A 22,636-nucleotide genomic window follows, 5' to 3' on the forward strand; every position below is an offset into this window, starting at 1 on the left:
CATGTATGTTTCATTCGCCACATGAAAGTGTCACTGTACTCCGACAATCAAACATGTCATTTACGATCTTACTTTCGTATATTAAAGGCTGCTTATGTCACATCACAATGTTGTTTGTATCAGGTCTCAGCGCACAACTCTTTGCCTATGCAGATGAGATAATAAGGAAAAGGTAAATCGCATTGAACGCCTGCTATAGGATTCACTGGTTTGCTGTAGGAAAATTACTTTCAAATCTGTGACAGCAAGCCCACAGTGATTCCCTGCTTTCTAAACACACATGGCATGACGATGCGGCTGGGTGGTGAATCAGTCAGCTATTTTATGTTTGCAGTTCTAGCTAGGTCACGCAGACGTACTTTACATGTATTAGACAGTATTTCCGTACCTTTACTTTGACACATAACAGCAGTGTTGCAGGCATTGGGGCGAATGTCAAACGCACACGCCTCACACGACCAAGGGTGCACAACTCTTGTCGCCCTAGTCCTGCATAGGCGAGGTGTGTGTCGGTAAAACACCCGGTGGATGTCAACGTGCTTGTGGAGATACATGTACACACATAAAAGGAAATCTGTATTGACGATATCTGATATCATCAACACTTTACATGATACATATACAATTTGCATTCTTTGCTTCACATCTTGCTTTGTTTATGTTAAACTTTTGTAGTCTTTGCGTTTATTTTCCTTTGTTTATTTTAGGGTCGGGTATCTGGCTTGAGTGTAATGTGTATGTGGGGTTATGTATTTTGATGGGTCTAAGTGAAACAAAACAAGACACACCGGCCATTAGATGGGGTAGGGTTTGGAACGCCCACTATCATATCAATGTAGGAACATACTTATCAAATCCTTCTTTGCTCAATGCTGTATATGCTTTTGCTCAATGTATATGGTTTTACCGACACCTACCTTGGGCAACGGTTTCTTTGCCTCACCTTTACGGTTAAGGCTCATTTTGTAATTATGATCAGTCTAAGCCATCATTCACACTATACCTGCTATCGCTGACACGCATTCTTTGTTATTTCTATGCTGCTGAAATAAATGGCATTGTTTTGTTATCAGTGTTTTCAAGTTTTCTTTTGGGGTATTTGGATGGCCCTGAAAAGGGCCTTTGGACCACAGAAATGTGGAGCGAAGGCGAGACAAAGAGACCTTAGGCCTTCTTTGGCTTGGTGGCCTTCTTCTTGGGGGTCTTGACCTTCTTGGGTTTGGCAGCTGCCTTCTTAGGGGTCTTTGCCTTCTTGGGCTTGGCTGCAGCTTTCACCTTCTTTGGTGACTTGGCGGCCTTCTTAGCGGCTGTCTTTGGCTTCTTGGCAGCAACTGGCTTCTTGACTTTCTTGGGAGATTTGGCAGCCTTCTTTGGCTTGGCAGCAGGCTTAGCCTTCTTGGGTTTTTCGGCTTTCTTCACCTCGCCAAGACGGAAGGACCCAGCAGCTCCAGTTCCCTTTGATTGCTTCAGTGCACCATTCTTGACTCCATTTTTCAAAGCAACCTTGACGCGAGCATTGATGGCGACCTGGTTGTCACCAACTTTGTAGTTGGCCAGGATGTATTTCAGTATAGCCTGTCGGGAAGAACCACCCCTCTCCTTCAAGGATGAAATAGCTTTCTTGATCATATCCACATAGGTGGGATGTGCGGCAACCTTCTTCGGCTTGGCAGCAGCTTTCTTCTTGGGAGTCTTGACAGCAGCGGGGGCAGCAGCAACATCAGCCATAGTGGTAGGTTTGAGTGCAGAAAGTCACGTCAGCTACAAACGGAGCACGGAGAGCGAATGCCTCTCCCCGTTCGTTCGTTAGTTTAGTGCTTTTGAGGTCGCCTTCGCCGGTTGGCATGTCGGCAGACCTATCCCTCCTTGGGATGCGTGGGGTGTCCCTCTTTGGGACGCATGGTTGCGGACGTGGTTGTGGCTGCCAAGGGCTGGGGGTGTCCCACTTTGGGACGCATGGGCCGTTGCTGGTGTCGGTGCTTGATGGGGGAGTGGGGTACACAGTGGCCTGTGTAATGGGTTTTTTTTTTTTTTTTTTTTTTTTTTTTTTTTTTTTTTTTTTTTTTTTCGTACGGGAGTAGACACGGCCACTCCCTCGCTATTTGCTGGGGAGTAGACACGGCTACTCCCCGACTTCACCCTGGGAGTGGGCACGGCCATTCCCCTCGCTATCTACTGGGGAGTAGGCACGGCTACTCTCCGACTTCACCCTGGGAGTGGGCACAGCCACTCCCCTCGCTATCTGTTGGGGAGTAGACACGGCCGCTCCCCGACTTCATCCTGGGAATGGGCACGGCCACTCCCCTCGCTATGTGTTGGGGAGTAGACACGGCCACTCCCCGACTTCATCCTGGGAGTGGGCACGGCCACTCCTCTGGCTATCTGCTGGGGAGTAGACACGGCCACTCTCCGGCATGACCCTGAGAGCGGGCACGGCCACTCCCTTAGCTCTCTGCCGGGGAGTGGACGCAGCCACTCCCTCCCATACCTGCTTCTGGAGCGGATATGGCCTCTCCATTGTGGTTACCTATGCTTACCTTGTTCTGTTTTTGTCCCTCCTTGGGACGCATGTGGTTGTTAATTGCCGACACACGTGCAATGGTCCCAGACTATGGTGGGGAGTTTCAAACCATGGTGCGGTTGGGTTGAGACCTTGGGGATGGGAGCTTGGGTGCAATAATATCCCTGTGTCTGTAACAAACCGGAGGACTGGCTGATTGATATAATTTCTCTATATATACTGACATAGTTCACTGTCCAGAAGAAAGTTTGCTAGTGGCTTATACATTGAATGGTGCTCCGTGTGAGCCAGCAACTGCTTTGCTGTCAACGTATCTAGTTTGGTTTCTTCTTTAAGTGTCTGCCTGATCGTGTCAAATCGTAGGCAGTCCAGCATGATATGAGGGACGGTGGCCTTGGTGTGGCATGTTTGACAGTCTTTGTATGAGGTTTTGGTGGTACCTAGCCTCAGGCGTGTGATCATAATATCCACTCGCCTGTTTTGTGAGGGGCCTGGTAGCTTCCCTTTCACACTGGGGCGGAGTTGATGTAACCATCTGCCTTTGTCTGAGGTGTCCCATAGCCTCTGCCACTTGCTAGTGATTGAATTCTGGATCATACTTCGGATTTCGCTTTTTGAATAGGGATGTTCCAGTGACACATTCAATTCTAGCGCCTGTCTGGCTAGTTTGTCCGCTCTCTCATTGCCGGGTATACCAACGTGAGATGGTATCCAGCACAGCGTGACCTCCTTCTCATTTTCCTGTCTTAGTTTCTGAATGAGAACCAGGATCTCATGGATGGTGTCGGGTCTACTACTGGAGTGCTTGGTTGCCAGTGACTGTATTGCACTGAGTGAGTCTGAGAGGATAACCACTCTTTTCTCATGTAGGTTGCGACAATACCTAAGTGCATGGTGTATGGCTTCCAGCTCTGCAGTGTAGACCGATTGACCGTCCGGCAGGCGTGCCGAGATTGTGTGGTTGGAGGTGGCTGTGTGGATGAGGATACCGTAGGCGGTTCTGTTTCTCACGGGATCTTTTGATCCGTCAGTATATATGTGCGCCGAGTCCTCGTAAACCGTGTCAATCCTACTGAGCGCTCTGACACGTAGTAGCATTGGATTCTCACTTTTAGGCGGTTCATTTGTGAGAGTGGTGTCGACATTTGGAGACCGGAGTCTCCATGGAGGACATTGCACTGTCATTGGTTGGGTTGGAGGTTCTACCTGGTCGCATCCATGCTCTCGCCTTAGCTGGATGACCCTGAGCCCACCTGGCGTTGTGTTGGGTCTCTTTTTAAGCCACGCTTTGGTTCTACCAGAGTAGAGTTTCTCCTCCCACAACCTAGTGACGAGTGGATTGGAGCAGCGACTCCAATAGTTCAATGTCAGTTTCTCTCGCCTGAGATGGAGTGGTAGCTCCCCAGTTTCCACTAATAGGGCCTGGTGGGAGGTACAGGTCGCCGCGCCTGTGACCAGTTTAAGAGCTTGGTATTGAATGTTTTCAAGCCGGCTCAGAGCCGATTGGGAAGCACTGTGGTAGGCTTCGCACCCATAGTCTATTTTACTCCTGATTAGGGACTTATAGAGGGTCAAGAGTGTTTCACTATTCGCTCCCCATGAGCTGCCGGATACAGCTCTCATAGCGTTGAGGTCCTTCTGACAACTCTGGGTGATATTGTCTATATGTTTGGCCCAGGTGAGATGTTGATCGAAGGTTACCCCGAGAAACTTGGCTGATTTCTCAAATTTGACCTCTTTGCCCTTGAGTTTTAGACAGGGTGTGTGGCTTACACGGCAACCCTTACGCTTGAAAACCACTCCTACTGTTTTCTCAGGCGAGATAGTGAAACCCCATTTGTCGCACCATTGTTCCACCCCATCGAGAGCTTCCCTGAGTTGAGCCTGGATCTTGGATAGCTCTCGATGTCTGACCCATACAGCCCCGTCATCGGCGAACTTAGAGGTGTTGGTGTAACTGTCCCGTGGGACGTGTTCAAATAGGTCGTCAATCATGATATTGAATAGCGTGGGACTGATAATGCTTCCTTGCGGTGTGCCATTATCTAACCTGTGTCGCTCAGACAGGTGGTCCCCGAGGAGGACTGATATCGACCTTTCTTGCAAGAAACTTTGAACATAATTTGCCATTTTCCCTCGTACACCAACATTCTCTAGTTTAAGGAGGAGTCCATCGTGCCATACCATGTCAAATGCTTTGCTGAAGTCTAGGAAGACAGCAGCTAGGTACTCTTTCTTGACTTGGGCTAGTCTTATATCACTTTCCAGTCGGAAAATGTGGTCAAGACATGAGCGGTTTGATCTAAACCCGCTTTGGTCATGAGATAGGTGTCCGTTTGTTTCAAGGTGATGCTTTAGGCGTATATTCACCATTGCCTCCATACTCTTGCACAGATTTGATGTTAGGGATATTGGGCGATATGAGTTGGCGGACGCCTTCTCCTTTCCTGGTTTGAGCAGAGGTATGACTGCCGCATGTTTCCATGCTGCAGGTACCTCCCCCCTATCCCATATCAGATTGTACAATTGTACGACGACTTTGGCTACGCTGTCAGGCAACCTTTTTAGCATCTCATAGCTGACCATGTCCTCTCCGGGACTAGTACCTTTTTTGTGGTGTATGGCAGTTCTGAACTCCTCCACACTGAAGCATTGATTATAGGCATGCTGTTCGCCTGGGGGCTGTTTGGGCCGTTGCGGTGGCTTCTCTGACTTTGTAAACTCTTCAGAGAAGTTGTTGCTGCTACTGACAGAGGCAAAGTGGGTGGCTAAGATACTGGCTTTTTCCGGTATGGAAGTAGCCCCTGTTATCTTGGGATTGCAAGCGGACTTGCGTTTCCCTCTGATAGCATGTATCTTTTGCCAGACCTGTTTACTGTTTGTTTTGTGGTTGAGCGATCCACAGAACTTTTGCCATGAGTCAGCTCTGGCCTGATCAATGAGATCTTTAACTTTTTTCCTGGCTTCTCGGACTTGTCCTACGGCAGATTTGTCCCTTTGTAACCTGTTTAGAGCCTTTTTCCTAATGCGTCTAGCTTTGGCTATTTCCTCATTCCACCATGGGACGGCACGGGAGCCGTGTTTTGGCTGGGTGAGAGGTATTGAAGCCCGGGCCGCTTTGTATATAGCTGACGTTAGGTTGAGGCTGAAGGTTTCGATATCATCAGAGATGATTTCAGACGGGTCCAATTTATTGCATTCCGTACTGAATAGGGACCAATCTGCTTTGGAGAAGTTCCACCGCTCTCTAGGATTTATGTGGTGGTCGCATAGAGGAGGTGTGCCAAGGTGTGTGATGCACGGATAGTGATCACTTCCCATACTGTCATCATGGACCTGCCATTGGCAATCGTGGGCTAGGTCGTTTGTGGCAATAGCAAGATCTAGGCCTGTCCATCCGCCCCTGATGGGACAATGTCTAGTTGGAGAGCCGTCATTCAGAATTATGAGTCCTCGTGACTCCACCCAGTCCTCCACCATCCTGCCGAAGCAGTCTGAGTGTTTGGCTCCTTCGTCCCACAGCGGGCTGTGGGCGTTGAAGTCGCCGAGGATTAGGCCTGAATGCCCGACCAGGTCCATGAGTTTGTTAAGCTCGTGGATGTTGGTGGGTTCGGCAGTCCTGTGATAGACATTTGCGATTTTGATTTCTTTGCTATTTGCCAACGTGACTGAGATGACTTGGGTTTCAAGGCTTCCCACCTCTGATACGACCATACTGGATGTACAATTGTCGGCGACAAAAGTAACCAGTCCACCACCTGTCCGCCCCGTTCTATCTTTGCGGTATTGTATGAAGCCAGGCATGTTAAAGTTTGTTCTCTTCCCCAGTTTCGCTTCTTGAATTAGAATAACGTGGGGTGTCAGTGCCTTTTGCTGAACTAGGGCTTTGAGTTCGTGGCCGTTTGACCTCAGGCCGTTGGCATTCCATTGCAGTATTTTTAGGTACATGATGACAGTATTTGCCCAAGCTTTTTAATTGAGATTGTTAATCTGCTGTTTGAGATAGGTTGCAGATTGCCCGTAGGACAGCAGTTTGGTGGCCAGTTCCCATAGAATAATGAGATTTGACCCCTCATTGCTGTCCTGTCGTGTGCCTAGTTTGAGTAAGGCGGCACAAACGAATTCAACCAGTGTGTCTGGGATTGTCTGGTTGTGGGCTGCTTGGGTGCTGTCTGTACCTGGTCCAGCATGCCTAACGCCGTTTTGTGTGGTCTCAACGGTGTTGGGAGCCACTTTTGTTTGGCCTTTTTTGCCCCGTTTGCCTCTTGGCCTTCTCCGCTTGGGTTTGGTTTTACCCTCACCCTTGACACTGGTTGCCGCAGTGTCGTTTCGATTCTGTGGCTTGGCGGTTGACTTATCCTCATTTCCCGCCTTACCGCTTCCCTTAGCCGCTTGTGCGTGCTTTTTTTGTAAAGTCTCCGTGTTTAGACTTTTTCTTTTAGTCTGCCTGCTCCTGCAGAAGTTCGAGAGGGCTGAGTGCCCTTGAACTTTGCAGTTCCTGCAATAGGGTGAGCAGTTGCCCTTGCAGACACTCTCTGGCTTGGAGCATGTCCTGCATTTTGCCTCGCTGCGACAATTTGCTTTCACATGTCCATAGCAGAGGCACTTCACGCACTGCTTGGGTCGCTTGAGGTAGGGTAGTGTTGCCACTACCTTACCTGCCACTCTGATCGTGTCTGGCACCTGTGTGCCTATTATGGTGAGTATTACTACTCTGGTGTTTTGCCCTTGGCTTTTAATCCTATACATGTCGCTGATAATAGGATCGCGCTGGGTTGGGTCGATTAGCTGCTGGTCGCTAATCTTCTTGTCTAGATGCACCGCGCATCTGGCGTGAGAGACCCACCCTGGCACTTTCCATATTACCGTTTCGCCAAGGATTTTGTTGGGGAGGCGTAAGGATTCATTTACGTTGTTGCCGCTGACAACGTATCCCCTGTTTGCTTTATTTATTTTGTGGATGGAGATGGACTTGCTAAGCTCCTCCTTAAGGGCTTGGGCTGTGACCCTGCTGGTGAGGGTGAGGTTGTAGTCTTTACAGTAGACTAGCCTCTCCCACGCCAGCTGTTTTGGAGGGTTAACCTTAGCCGGGGCTTTGGTTTGTTTAGCAGTGTCCTTGGATCTCTTAGAGTTCCTGATCCAAAGCTCATTTATCTGTTCCCTTTCCGACAAGCTGAGCCCGCTGAAACTGATTCCCCTTTCAGGCAATTTCATCGCGGCTTGCGCGTATGAGAAGTTTGCCGTTGCAAACTTTCTCTTTTTAGGGTTCTCAGTTTCTGGGCTGAAGTGCAGCTTTGTCTTCCCGGGACGGAGCTGGGCAAGTTCTCCGTTTTCCAGAGTAGAGCTGTCTCTTATGGGGTTGGGCATTCCCCTCTGAGGGCTGGGCATTCCCTCGGTTTCGGACTCAGAGTCCATTTCTATATTTGGTGGGGTAGTCACGGCTACCCCTATGCGTGTATGTTGGCCCCGAGAGCTGGGCGGGCTCTCGGGCTCGATCCCCGTGGGAGTCGAGTCCTGGCCAGGGGGCGGCATATCCCCATTTAGGCCAGTTGCCTCTCCGGGAGCAGACACGGCTGCTTCCCCCGTTTTGTTGGGAATAGTCACGGCTATTCCCTTTTTGTAACAGCGAGCTCCCCCTCGCTTCTTCTCCCTTCTTTTCTCTCTTTGGGGAGCAGACACGGCCACTCCCCTGCGTTTTGGGGTGGTCACGGCCACTCCCTTCTTATTTGGGGTGGACACGGCCATCCCCTTCCTCTCCTTGCGGGGAGTGTACACGGCCACTCCCTCCTTGTCACCATAGGGAGTGGACACGGCCACTTCCTTTCCTTCACTATTGGGGACGGACACGGCCGTCCCCCTCTTCCTCTCTTTGGGAGTGGACACGGCCACTCCCCCCGTTACACAAAAGGCAGTGGACACGGCCACTTCCTTAGCCTCACCGTGGGGGACGGACACGGCCGTCCCCCTCTTCCTCTCTTTGGGAGTGGACACGGCCACTCCCCCCGTTACACAAAAGGCAGTGGACACGGCCACTTCCTTAGCCTCACCGTGGGGGACGGACACGGCCGTCCCCCTCTTCCTCTCTTTGGGAGTGGACACGGCCACTCCCTTCGTTACCCCGTAGGGAGCGGACACGGCCGCTCCCTTAGCCTCGCCATTGGGGACGGACACGTCCGTCCCCTTTTCCCTCTCTTTGGGAGTGGACACGGCCACTCCCTTCCTCTCCTTCGCTTTATCATGTTTCCTGCTGTGGACCTGGGCGGTCACTAAGAAGGTGTTCCCTTCCATTTCTGGTCGGGAACAGTCCCTGTGAGATCCTCACAGCGACTTGCCTTCTTGGTTTTTTCCTTCTGCTTTCCTCCGAGGTCCTTCTAGCTTCGCAGCTGAGCTGCAGATGACTCTCCCCGACAGCCAGCCCGGGTGATACTACAGAGGCGCGGACGTCGGAGGAGACACCCTGCATGTTGTGGCTGCTAGCTGCTAGCTCGGGAGCGTGTGTGCTTTCTCGTGCATTTGTATCCGAATAATCACTTCTTATTCGAGGAAAGTTTCTATTTTAACTTCATGACTGGATGCAAAAATCATTTGGCTACATGTCTGTTACAATAACAACACTCACAGGTGAATGGTGAAGCCACACGGGCTATTTTCAGTGAAGCCATCGAGGCAAAAATGTAGACATCGTTCGTTTCAAAAGTACATTTCGAGGCTTTAGACTCAAATTCAATCATTTCAAATGTTGTATGTCGTTTCTCAAGATATCTAACTATGAAGGTAAACCCCAACATAACTCATTACTGCCTCTCAGACGCTAAAACAAGCACCCAAACAAAGGCAATGAAGCACGTTTATCTGACAAGTTCGCCATTTTGCGAGAGAAAACATTCGACACTGTTACTGAACACATGATCTGGGGCACTACATTTACTGTTGAAATTTGCTTTTTGCCTCATAAGTAAGTAGCTAGGATGTTTCTTTCAATGAAACGGTGTTCCAAGACGCGAATCTCGGCACACAAACGGGGCGCGAACCCCAGTATGTAGAGTAAGATGGACATCTATTATACAAGACGCTGTACAGAACGATACCAGCAGTCGATCGTCACAGATTAACTATTTTTGCCTGCCACGATTAACCCGACTTTCTTGACATCACGACAGTATGGGCCGTCATCGTTTTCATATTAATTTTATTCGAAAAACAACATAGGCTGCATGCACGATCTCTATTGGGCGGGCGAAAACTGGATGTTTGGGGCGAGGGGGCGGGCGAAGTAGTGTGTCCTTTCTCGCAGCAGATGCGCACAGAAACAGCGTTCATATGTATCACAAGTACCAAATACTTGCCAGATACTGTAAAGATAACACTCCAACATGAAAACACATGATTGTGTAAACCCACTGAAAATGCGAGGATGCTGTTTGATCGCAATGTCCCTTCCCCACTACCCCGTGTGTATATGTAGCCGAAGTTTGCCTGTGAGCGTTGTCTACGGCCATACCACGTTGAAAACACCGGTTCTCGTCCGATCACCGAAGTTAAGCAACGTCGGGCCCGGAGAGTACTTGGATGGGTGACCGCCTGGGAACACCGGGTGCAGTAAACATTTTCATTTTCTCCTTTTTTATGTATATTTTTTTTTATTTGTTTGTATTTCCACCACAAGGTGCATGTGTATCATTGACATCGGAAAGTCATGATACATTCTATTTCGTTTTGAATGGGCAAACTCCTGCATGCCTGAATATGCTTGTGAACGATTTGTTCTTACACACTTACATACCGAGGACTTTTCAGTTATACTTCTCACCATTTTCCCCCGTCAGTTCACTCGACTACTCATCATCTACTCTGAAGGCATGTATGTTTCATTCGCCACATGAAAGTGTCACTGTACTCCGACAATCAAACATGTCATTTACGATCTTACTTTCGTATATTAAAGGCTGCTTATGTCACATCACAATGTTGTTTGTATCAGGTCTCAGCGCACAACTCTTTGCCTATGCAGATGAGATAATAAGGAAAAGGTAAATCGCATTGAACGCCTGCTATAGGATTCACTGGTTTGCTGTAGGAAAATTACTTTCAAATCTGTGACAGCAAGCCCACAGTGATTCCCTGCTTTCTAAACACACATGGCATGACGATGCGGCTGGGTGGTGAATCAGTCAGCTATTTTATGTTTGCAGTTCTAGCTAGGTCACGCAGACGTACTTTACATGTATTAGACAGTATTTCCGTACCTTTACTTTGACACATAACAGCAGTGTTGCAGGCATTGGGGCGAATGTCAAACGCACACGCCTCACACGACCAAGGGTGCACAACTCTTGTCGCCCTAGTCCTGCATAGGCGAGGTGTGTGTCGGTAAAACACCCGGTGGATGTCAACGTGCTTGTGGAGATACATGTACACACATAAAAGGAAATCTGTATTGACGATATCTGATATCATCAACACTTTACATGATACATATACAATTTGCATTCTTTGCTTCACATCTTGCTTTGTTTATGTTAAACTTTTGTAGTCTTTGCGTTTATTTTCCTTTGTTTATTTTAGGGTCGGGTATCTGGCTTGAGTGTAATGTGTATGTGGGGTTATGTATTTTGATGGGTCTAAGTGAAACAAAACAAGACACACCGGCCATTAGATGGGGTAGGGTTTGGAACGCCCACTATCATATCAATGTAGGAACATACTTATCAAATCCTTCTTTGCTCAATGCTGTATATGCTTTTGCTCAATGTATATGGTTTTACCGACACCTACCTTGGGCAACGGTTTCTTTGCCTCACCTTTACGGTTAAGGCTCATTTTGTAATTATGATCAGTCTAAGCCATCATTCACACTATACCTGCTATCGCTGACACGCATTCTTTGTTATTTCTATGCTGCTGAAATAAATGGCATTGTTTTGTTATCAGTGTTTTCAAGTTTTCTTTTGGGGTATTTGGATGGCCCTGAAAAGGGCCTTTGGACCACAGAAATGTGGAGCGAAGGCGAGACAAAGAGACCTTAGGCCTTCTTTGGCTTGGTGGCCTTCTTCTTGGGGGTCTTGACCTTCTTGGGTTTGGCAGCTGCCTTCTTAGGGGTCTTTGCCTTCTTGGGCTTGGCTGCAGCTTTCACCTTCTTTGGTGACTTGGCGGCCTTCTTAGCGGCTGTCTTTGGCTTCTTGGCAGCAACTGGCTTCTTGACTTTCTTGGGAGATTTGGCAGCCTTCTTTGGCTTGGCAGCAGGCTTAGCCTTCTTGGGTTTTTCGGCTTTCTTCACCTCGCCAAGACGGAAGGACCCAGCAGCTCCAGTTCCCTTTGATTGCTTCAGTGCACCATTCTTGACTCCATTTTTCAAAGCAACCTTGACGCGAGCATTGATGGCGACCTGGTTGTCACCAACTTTGTAGTTGGCCAGGATGTATTTCAGTATAGCCTGTCGGGAAGAACCACCCCTCTCCTTCAAGGATGAAATAGCTTTCTTGATCATATCCACATAGGTGGGATGTGCGGCAACCTTCTTCGGCTTGGCAGCAGCTTTCTTCTTGGGAGTCTTGACAGCAGCGGGGGCAGCAGCAACATCAGCCATAGTGGTAGGTTTGAGTGCAGAAAGTCACGTCAGCTACAAACGGAGCACGGAGAGCGAATGCCTCTCCCCGACAGCCAGCCCGGGTGATACTACAGAGGCGCGGACGTCGGAGGAGACACCCTGCATGTTGTGGCTGCTAGCTGCTAGCTCGGGAGCGTGTGTGCTTTCTCGTGCATTTGTATCCGAATAATCACTTCTTATTCGAGGAAAGTTTCTATTTTAACTTCATGACTGGATGCAAAAATCATTTGGCTACATGTCTGTTACAATAACAACACTCACAGGTGAATGGTGAAGCCACACGGGCTATTTTCAGTGAAGCCATCGAGGCAAAAATGTAGACATCGTTCGTTTCAAAAGTACATTTCGAGGCTTTAGACTCAAATTCAATCATTTCAAATGTTGTATGTCGTTTCTCAAGATATCTAACTATGAAGGTAAACCCCAACATAACTCATTACTGCCTCTCAGACGCTAAAACAAGCACCCAAACAAAGGCAATGAAGCACGTTTATCTGACAAGTTCGCCATTTTGCGAGAGAAAACATTCGACACTGTTACTGAACACATGATCTGGGGCACTACATTTACTGTTGAAATTTGCTTTTTGCCTCATAAGTAAGTAGCTAGGATGTTTCTTTCAATGAAACGGTGTTCCAAGACGCGAATCTCGGCACACAAACGGGGCGCGAACCCCAGTATGTAGAGTAAGATGGACATCTATTATACAAGACGCTGTACAGAACGATACCAGCAGTCGATCGTCACAGATTAACTATTTTTGCCTGCCACGATTAACCCGACTTTCTTGACATCACGACAGTATGGGCCGTCATCGTTTTCATATTAATTTTATTCGAAAAACAACATAGGCTGCATGCACGATCTCTATTGGGCGGGCGAAAACTGGATGTTTGGGGCGAGGGGGCGGGCGAAGTAGTGTGTCCTTTCTCGCAGCAGATGCGCACAGAAACAGCGTTCATATGTATCACAAGTACCAAATACTTGCCAGATACTGTAAAGATAACACTCCAACATGAAAACACATGATTGTGTAAACCCACTGAAAATGCGAGGATGCTGTTTGATCGCAATGTCCCTTCCCCACTACCCCGTGTGTATATGTAGCCGAAGTTTGCCTGTGAGCGTTGTCTACGGCCATACCACGTTGAAAACACCGGTTCTCGTCCGATCACCGAAGTTAAGCAACGTCGGGCCCGGAGAGTACTTGGATGGGTGACCGCCTGGGAACACCGGGTGCAGTAAACATTTTCATTTTCTCCTTTTTTATGTATATTTTTTTTTATTTGTTTGTATTTCCACCACAAGGTGCATGTGTATCATTGACATCGGAAAGTCATGATACATTCTATTTCGTTTTGAATGGGCAAACTCCTGCATGCCTGAATATGCTTGTGAACGATTTGTTCTTACACACTTACATACCGAGGACTTTTCAGTTATACTTCTCACCATTTTCCCCCGTCAGTTCACTCGACTACTCATCATCTACTCTGAAGGCATGTATGTTTCATTCGCCACATGAAAGTGTCACTGTACTCCGACAATCAAACATGTCATTTACGATCTTACTTTCGTATATTAAAGGCTGCTTATGTCACATCACAATGTTGTTTGTATCAGGTCTCAGCGCACAACTCTTTGCCTATGCAGATGAGATAATAAGGAAAAGGTAAATCGCATTGAACGCCTGCTATAGGATTCACTGGTTTGCTGTAGGAAAATTACTTTCAAATCTGTGACAGCAAGCCCACAGTGATTCCCTGCTTTCTAAACACACATGGCATGACGATGCGGCTGGGTGGTGAATCAGTCAGCTATTTTATGTTTGCAGTTCTAGCTAGGTCACGCAGACGTACTTTACATGTATTAGACAGTATTTCCGTACCTTTACTTTGACACATAACAGCAGTGTTGCAGGCATTGGGGCGAATGTCAAACGCACACGCCTCACACGACCAAGGGTGCACAACTCTTGTCGCCCTAGTCCTGCATAGGCGAGGTGTGTGTCGGTAAAACACCCGGTGGATGTCAACGTGCTTGTGGAGATACATGTACACACATAAAAGGAAATCTGTATTGACGATATCTGATATCATCAACACTTTACATGATACATATACAATTTGCATTCTTTGCTTCACATCTTGCTTTGTTTATGTTAAACTTTTGTAGTCTTTGCGTTTATTTTCCTTTGTTTATTTTAGGGTCGGGTATCTGGCTTGAGTGTAATGTGTATGTGGGGTTATGTATTTTGATGGGTCTAAGTGAAACAAAACAAGACACACCGGCCATTAGATGGGGTAGGGTTTGGAACGCCCACTATCATATCAATGTAGGAACATACTTATCAAATCCTTCTTTGCTCAATGCTGTATATGCTTTTGCTCAATGTATATGGTTTTACCGACACCTACCTTGGGCAACGGTTTCTTTGCCTCACCTTTACGGTTAAGGCTCATTTTGTAATTATGATCAGTCTAAGCCATCATTCACACTATACCTGCTATCGCTGACACGCATTCTTTGTTATTTCTATGCTGCTGAAATAAATGGCATTGTTTTGTTATCAGTGTTTTCAAGTTTTCTTTTGGGGTATTTGGATGGCCCTGAAAAGGGCCTTTGGACCACAGAAATGTGGAGCGAAGGCGAGACAAAGAGACCTTAGGCCTTCTTTGGCTTGGTGGCCTTCTTCTTGGGGGTCTTGACCTTCTTGGGTTTGGCAGCTGCCTTCTTAGGGGTCTTTGCCTTCTTGGGCTTGGCTGCAGCTTTCACCTTCTTTGGTGACTTGGCGGCCTTCTTAGCGGCTGTCTTTGGCTTCTTGGCAGCAACTGGCTTCTTGACTTTCTTGGGAGATTTGGCAGCCTTCTTTGGCTTGGCAGCAGGCTTAGCCTTCTTGGGTTTTTCGGCTTTCTTCACCTCGCCAAGACGGAAGGACCCAGCAGCTCCAGTTCCCTTTGATTGCTTCAGTGCACCATTCTTGACTCCATTTTTCAAAGCAACCTTGACGCGAGCATTGATGGCGACCTGGTTGTCACCAACTTTGTAGTTGGCCAGGATGTATTTCAGTATAGCCTGTCGGGAAGAACCACCCCTCTCCTTCAAGGATGAAATAGCTTTCTTGATCATATCCACATAGGTGGGATGTGCGGCAACCTTCTTCGGCTTGGCAGCAGCTTTCTTCTTGGGAGTCTTGACAGCAGCGGGGGCAGCAGCAACATCAGCCATAGTGGTAGGTTTGAGTGCAGAAAGTCACGTCAGCTACAAACGGAGCACGGAGAGCGAATGCCTCTCCCCGACAGCCAGCCCGGGTGATACTACAGAGGCGCGGACGTCGGAGGAGACACCCTGCATGTTGTGGCTGCTAGCTGCTAGCTCGGGAGCGTGTGTGCTTTCTCGTGCATTTGTATCCGAATAATCACTTCTTATTCGAGGAAAGTTTCTATTTTAACTTCATGACTGGATGCAAAAATCATTTGGCTACATGTCTGTTACAATAACAACACTCACAGGTGAATGGTGAAGCCACACGGGCTATTTTCAGTGAAGCCATCGAGGCAAAAATGTAGACATCGTTCGTTTCAAAAGTACATTTCGAGGCTTTAGACTCAAATTCAATCATTTCAAATGTTGTATGTCGTTTCTCAAGATATCTAACTATGAAGGTAAACCCCAACATAACTCATTACTGCCTCTCAGACGCTAAAACAAGCACCCAAACAAAGGCAATGAAGCACGTTTATCTGACAAGTTCGCCATTTTGCGAGAGAAAACATTCGACACTGTTACTGAACACATGATCTGGGGCACTACATTTACTGTTGAAATTTGCTTTTTGCCTCATAAGTAAGTAGCTAGGATGTTTCTTTCAATGAAACGGTGTTCCAAGACGCGAATCTCGGCACACAAACGGGGCGCGAACCCCAGTATGTAGAGTAAGATGGACATCTATTATACAAGACGCTGTACAGAACGATACCAGCAGTCGATCGTCACAGATTAACTATTTTTGCCTGCCACGATTAACCCGACTTTCTTGACATCACGACAGTATGGGCCGTCATCGTTTTCATATTAATTTTATTCGAAAAACAACATAGGCTGCATGCACGATCTCTATTGGGCGGGCGAAAACTGGATGTTTGGGGCGAGGGGGCGGGCGAAGTAGTGTGTCCTTTCTCGCAGCAGATGCGCACAGAAACAGCGTTCATATGTATCACAAGTACCAAATACTTGCCAGATACTGTAAAGATAACACTCCAACATGAAAACACATGATTGTGTAAACCCACTGAAAATGCGAGGATGCTGTTTGATCGCAATGTCCCTTCCCCACTACCCCGTGTGTATATGTAGCCGAAGTTTGCCTGTGAGCGTTGTCTACGGCCATACCACGTTGAAAACACCGGTTCTCGTCCGATCACCGAAGTTAAGCAACGTCGGGCCCGGAGAGTACTTGGATGGGTGACCGCCTGGGAACACCGGGTGCAGTAAACATTTTCATTTTCTCCTTTTTTATGTATATTTTTTTTTATTTGTTTGTATTTCCACCACAAGGTGCATGTGTATCATTGACATCGGAAAGTCATGATACATTCTATTTCGTTTTGAATGGGCAAACTCCTGCATGCCTGAATATGCTTGTGAACGATTTGTTCTTACACACTTACATACCGAGGACTTTTCAGTTATACTTCTCACCATTTTCCCCCGTCAGTTCACTCGACTACTCATCATCTACTCTGAAGGCATGTATGTTTCATTCGCCACATGAAAGTGTCACTGTACTCCGACAATCAAACATGTCATTTACGATCTTACTTTCGTATATTAAAGGCTGCTTATGTCACATCACAATGTTGTTTGTATCAGGTCTCAGCGCACAACTCTTTGCCTATGCAGATGAGATAATAAGGAAAAGGTAAATCGCATTGAACGCCTGCTATAGGATTCACTGGTTTGCTGTAGGAAAATTACTTTCAAATCTGTGACAGCAAGCCCACAGTGATTCCCTGCTTTCTAAACACACATGGCATGACGATGCGGCTGGGTGGTGAATCAGTCAGCTATTTTATGTTTGCAGTTCTAGCTAGGTCACGCAGACGTACTTTACATGTATTAGACAGTATTTCCGTACCTTTACTTTGACACATAACAGCAGTGTTGCAGGCATTGGGGCGAATGTCAAACGCACACGCCTCACACGACCAAGGGTGCACAACTCTTGTCGCCCTAGTCCTGCATAGGCGAGGTGTGTGTCGGTAAAACACCCGGTGGATGTCAACGTGCTTGTGGAGATACATGTACACACATAAAAGGAAATCTGTATTGACGATATCTGATATCATCAACACTTTACATGATACATATACAATTTGCATTCTTTGCTTCACATCTTGCTTTGTTTATGTTAAACTTTTGTAGTCTTTGCGTTTATTTTCCTTTGTTTATTTTAGGGTCGGGTATCTGGCTTGAGTGTAATGTGTATGTGGGGTTATGTATTTTGATGGGTCTAAGTGAAACAAAACAAGACACACCGGCCATTAGATGGGGTAGGGTTTGGAACGCCCACTATCATATCAATGTAGGAACATACTTATCAAATCCTTCTTTGCTCAATGCTGTATATGCTTTTGCTCAATGTATATGGTTTTACCGACACCTACCTTGGGCAACGGTTTCTTTGCCTCACCTTTACGGTTAAGGCTCATTTTGTAATTATGATCAGTCTAAGCCATCATTCACACTATACCTGCTATCGCTGACACGCATTCTTTGTTATTTCTATGCTGCTGAAATAAATGGCATTGTTTTGTTATCAGTGTTTTCAAGTTTTCTTTTGGGGTATTTGGATGGCCCTGAAAAGGGCCTTTGGACCACAGAAATGTGGAGCGAAGGCGAGACAAAGAGACCTTAGGCCTTCTTTGGCTTGGTGGCCTTCTTCTTGGGGGTCTTGACCTTCTTGGGTTTGGCAGCTGCCTTCTTAGGGGTCTTTGCCTTCTTGGGCTTGGCTGCAGCTTTCACCTTCTTTGGTGACTTGGCGGCCTTCTTAGCGGCTGTCTTTGGCTTCTTGGCAGCAACTGGCTTCTTGACTTTCTTGGGAGATTTGGCAGCCTTCTTTGGCTTGGCAGCAGGCTTAGCCTTCTTGGGTTTTTCGGCTTTCTTCACCTCGCCAAGACGGAAGGACCCAGCAGCTCCAGTTCCCTTTGATTGCTTCAGTGCACCATTCTTGACTCCATTTTTCAAAGCAACCTTGACGCGAGCATTGATGGCGACCTGGTTGTCACCAACTTTGTAGTTGGCCAGGATGTATTTCAGTATAGCCTGTCGGGAAGAACCACCCCTCTCCTTCAAGGATGAAATAGCTTTCTTGATCATATCCACATAGGTGGGATGTGCGGCAACCTTCTTCGGCTTGGCAGCAGCTTTCTTCTTGGGAGTCTTGACAGCAGCGGGGGCAGCAGCAACATCAGCCATAGTGGTAGGTTTGAGTGCAGAAAGTCACGTCAGCTACAAACGGAGCACGGAGAGCGAATGCCTCTCCCCGACAGCCAGCCCGGGTGATACTACAGAGGCGCGGACGTCGGAGGAGACACCCTGCATGTTGTGGCTGCTAGCTGCTAGCTCGGGAGCGTGTGTGCTTTCTCGTGCATTTGTATCCGAATAATCACTTCTTATTCGAGGAAAGTTTCTATTTTAACTTCATGACTGGATGCAAAAATCATTTGGCTACATGTCTGTTACAATAACAACACTCACAGGTGAATGGTGAAGCCACACGGGCTATTTTCAGTGAAGCCATCGAGGCAAAAATGTAGACATCGTTCGTTTCAAAAGTACATTTCGAGGCTTTAGACTCAAATTCAATCATTTCAAATGTTGTATGTCGTTTCTCAAGATATCTAACTATGAAGGTAAACCCCAACATAACTCATTACTGCCTCTCAGACGCTAAAACAAGCACCCAAACAAAGGCAATGAAGCACGTTTATCTGACAAGTTCGCCATTTTGCGAGAGAAAACATTCGACACTGTTACTGAACACATGATCTGGGGCACTACATTTACTGTTGAAATTTGCTTTTTGCCTCATAAGTAAGTAGCTAGGATGTTTCTTTCAATGAAACGGTGTTCCAAGACGCGAATCTCGGCACACAAACGGGGCGCGAACCCCAGTATGTAGAGTAAGATGGACATCTATTATACAAGACGCTGTACAGAACGATACCAGCAGTCGATCGTCACAGATTAACTATTTTTGCCTGCCACGATTAACCCGACTTTCTTGACATCACGACAGTATGGGCCGTCATCGTTTTCATATTAATTTTATTCGAAAAACAACATAGGCTGCATGCACGATCTCTATTGGGCGGGCGAAAACTGGATGTTTGGGGCGAGGGGGCGGGCGAAGTAGTGTGTCCTTTCTCGCAGCAGATGCGCACAGAAACAGCGTTCATATGTATCACAAGTACCAAATACTTGCCAGATACTGTAAAGATAACACTCCAACATGAAAACACATGATTGTGTAAACCCACTGAAAATGCGAGGATGCTGTTTGATCGCAATGTCCCTTCCCCACTACCCCGTGTGTATATGTAGCCGAAGTTTGCCTGTGAGCGTTGTCTACGGCCATACCACGTTGAAAACACCGGTTCTCGTCCGATCACCGAAGTTAAGCAACGTCGGGCCCGGAGAGTACTTGGATGGGTGACCGCCTGGGAACACCGGGTGCAGTAAACATTTTCATTTTCTCCTTTTTTATGTATATTTTTTTTTATTTGTTTGTATTTCCACCACAAGGTGCATGTGTATCATTGACATCGGAAAGTCATGATACATTCTATTTCGTTTTGAATGGGCAAACTCCTGCATGCCTGAATATGCTTGTGAACGATTTGTTCTTACACACTTACATACCGAGGACTTTTCAGTTATACTTCTCACCATTTTCCCCCGTCAGTTCACTCGACTACTCATCATCTACTCTGAAGGCATGTATGTTTCATTCGCCACATGAAAGTGTCACTGTACTCCGACAATCAAACATGTCATTTACGATCTTACTTTCGTATATTAAAGGCTGCTTATGTCACATCACAATGTTGTTTGTATCAGGTCTCAGCGCACAACTCTTTGCCTATGCAGATGAGATAATAAGGAAAAGGTAAATCGCATTGAACGCCTGCTATAGGATTCACTGGTTTGCTGTAGGAAAATTACTTTCAAATCTGTGACAGCAAGCCCACAGTGATTCCCTGCTTTCTAAACACACATGGCATGACGATGCGGCTGGGTGGTGAATCAGTCAGCTATTTTATGTTTGCAGTTCTAGCTAGGTCACGCAGACGTACTTTACATGTATTAGACAGTATTTCCGTACCTTTACTTTGACACATAACAGCAGTGTTGCAGGCATTGGGGCGAATGTCAAACGCACACGCCTCACACGACCAAGGGTGCACAACTCTTGTCGCCCTAGTCCTGCATAGGCGAGGTGTGTGTCGGTAAAACACCCGGTGGATGTCAACGTGCTTGTGGAGATACATGTACACACATAAAAGGAAATCTGTATTGACGATATCTGATATCATCAACACTTTACATGATACATATACAATTTGCATTCTTTGCTTCACATCTTGCTTTGTTTATGTTAAACTTTTGTAGTCTTTGCGTTTATTTTCCTTTGTTTATTTTAGGGTCGGGTATCTGGCTTGAGTGTAATGTGTATGTGGGGTTATGTATTTTGATGGGTCTAAGTGAAACAAAACAAGACACACCGGCCATTAGATGGGGTAGGGTTTGGAACGCCCACTATCATATCAATGTAGGAACATACTTATCAAATCCTTCTTTGCTCAATGCTGTATATGCTTTTGCTCAATGTATATGGTTTTACCGACACCTACCTTGGGCAACGGTTTCTTTGCCTCACCTTTACGGTTAAGGCTCATTTTGTAATTATGATCAGTCTAAGCCATCATTCACACTATACCTGCTATCGCTGACACGCATTCTTTGTTATTTCTATGCTGCTGAAATAAATGGCATTGTTTTGTTATCAGTGTTTTCAAGTTTTCTTTTGGGGTATTTGGATGGCCCTGAAAAGGGCCTTTGGACCACAGAAATGTGGAGCGAAGGCGAGACAAAGAGACCTTAGGCCTTCTTTGGCTTGGTGGCCTTCTTCTTGGGGGTCTTGACCTTCTTGGGTTTGGCAGCTGCCTTCTTAGGGGTCTTTGCCTTCTTGGGCTTGGCTGCAGCTTTCACCTTCTTTGGTGACTTGGCGGCCTTCTTAGCGGCTGTCTTTGGCTTCTTGGCAGCAACTGGCTTCTTGACTTTCTTGGGAGATTTGGCAGCCTTCTTTGGCTTGGCAGCAGGCTTAGCCTTCTTGGGTTTTTCGGCTTTCTTCACCTCGCCAAGACGGAAGGACCCAGCAGCTCCAGTTCCCTTTGATTGCTTCAGTGCACCATTCTTGACTCCATTTTTCAAAGCAACCTTGACGCGAGCATTGATGGCGACCTGGTTGTCACCAACTTTGTAGTTGGCCAGGATGTATTTCAGTATAGCCTGTCGGGAAGAACCACCCCTCTCCTTCAAGGATGAAATAGCTTTCTTGATCATATCCACATAGGTGGGATGTGCGGCAACCTTCTTCGGCTTGGCAGCAGCTTTCTTCTTGGGAGTCTTGACAGCAGCGGGGGCAGCAGCAACATCAGCCATAGTGGTAGGTTTGAGTGCAGAAAGTCACGTCAGCTACAAACGGAGCACGGAGAGCGAATGCCTCTCCCCGACAGCCAGCCCGGGTGATACTACAGAGGCGCGGACGTCGGAGGAGACACCCTGCATGTTGTGGCTGCTAGCTGCTAGCTCGGGAGCGTGTGTGCTTTCTCGTGCATTTGTATCCGAATAATCACTTCTTATTCGAGGAAAGTTTCTATTTTAACTTCATGACTGGATGCAAAAATCATTTGGCTACATGTCTGTTACAATAACAACACTCACAGGTGAATGGTGAAGCCACACGGGCTATTTTCAGTGAAGCCATCGAGGCAAAAATGTAGACATCGTTCGTTTCAAAAGTACATTTCGAGGCTTTAGACTCAAATTCAATCATTTCAAATGTTGTATGTCGTTTCTCAAGATATCTAACTATGAAGGTAAACCCCAACATAACTCATTACTGCCTCTCAGACGCTAAAACAAGCACCCAAACAAAGGCAATGAAGCACGTTTATCTGACAAGTTCGCCATTTTGCGAGAGAAAACATTCGACACTGTTACTGAACACATGATCTGGGGCACTACATTTACTGTTGAAATTTGCTTTTTGCCTCATAAGTAAGTAGCTAGGATGTTTCTTTCAATGAAACGGTGTTCCAAGACGCGAATCTCGGCACACAAACGGGGCGCGAACCCCAGTATGTAGAGTAAGATGGACATCTATTATACAAGACGCTGTACAGAACGATACCAGCAGTCGATCGTCACAGATTAACTATTTT

General features: G+C 46.9%; 4 non-coding genes across 4 annotated transcripts; all 4 read left to right on the plus strand.

Moving 5' to 3' along the window:
• Window positions 1-10,008: 10,008 nt before the first annotated feature.
• On the plus strand, window positions 10,009-10,127 carry LOC137288329 (5S ribosomal RNA). The gene has a single exon (XR_010957107.1). It is a non-coding gene; the product is annotated as a 5S ribosomal RNA (ribosomal RNA).
• Window positions 10,128-13,257: 3,130 nt separating this feature from the next.
• On the plus strand, window positions 13,258-13,376 carry LOC137288330 (5S ribosomal RNA). The gene has a single exon (XR_010957108.1). It is a non-coding gene; the product is annotated as a 5S ribosomal RNA (ribosomal RNA).
• Window positions 13,377-16,506: 3,130 nt separating this feature from the next.
• On the plus strand, window positions 16,507-16,625 carry LOC137288331 (5S ribosomal RNA). The gene has a single exon (XR_010957109.1). It is a non-coding gene; the product is annotated as a 5S ribosomal RNA (ribosomal RNA).
• Window positions 16,626-19,755: 3,130 nt separating this feature from the next.
• LOC137288333 (5S ribosomal RNA) lies at window positions 19,756-19,874 on the plus strand. The gene has a single exon (XR_010957110.1). It is a non-coding gene; the product is annotated as a 5S ribosomal RNA (ribosomal RNA).
• The last annotated feature ends 2,762 nt before the right edge of the window (window positions 19,875-22,636 follow it).

The sequence above is a fragment of the Haliotis asinina genome, chromosome 6, assembly GCF_037392515.1.
Source record: "Haliotis asinina isolate JCU_RB_2024 chromosome 6, JCU_Hal_asi_v2, whole genome shotgun sequence".
In the NCBI taxonomy this organism is placed as follows: Eukaryota; Metazoa; Mollusca; class Gastropoda; order Lepetellida; family Haliotidae; genus Haliotis; species Haliotis asinina.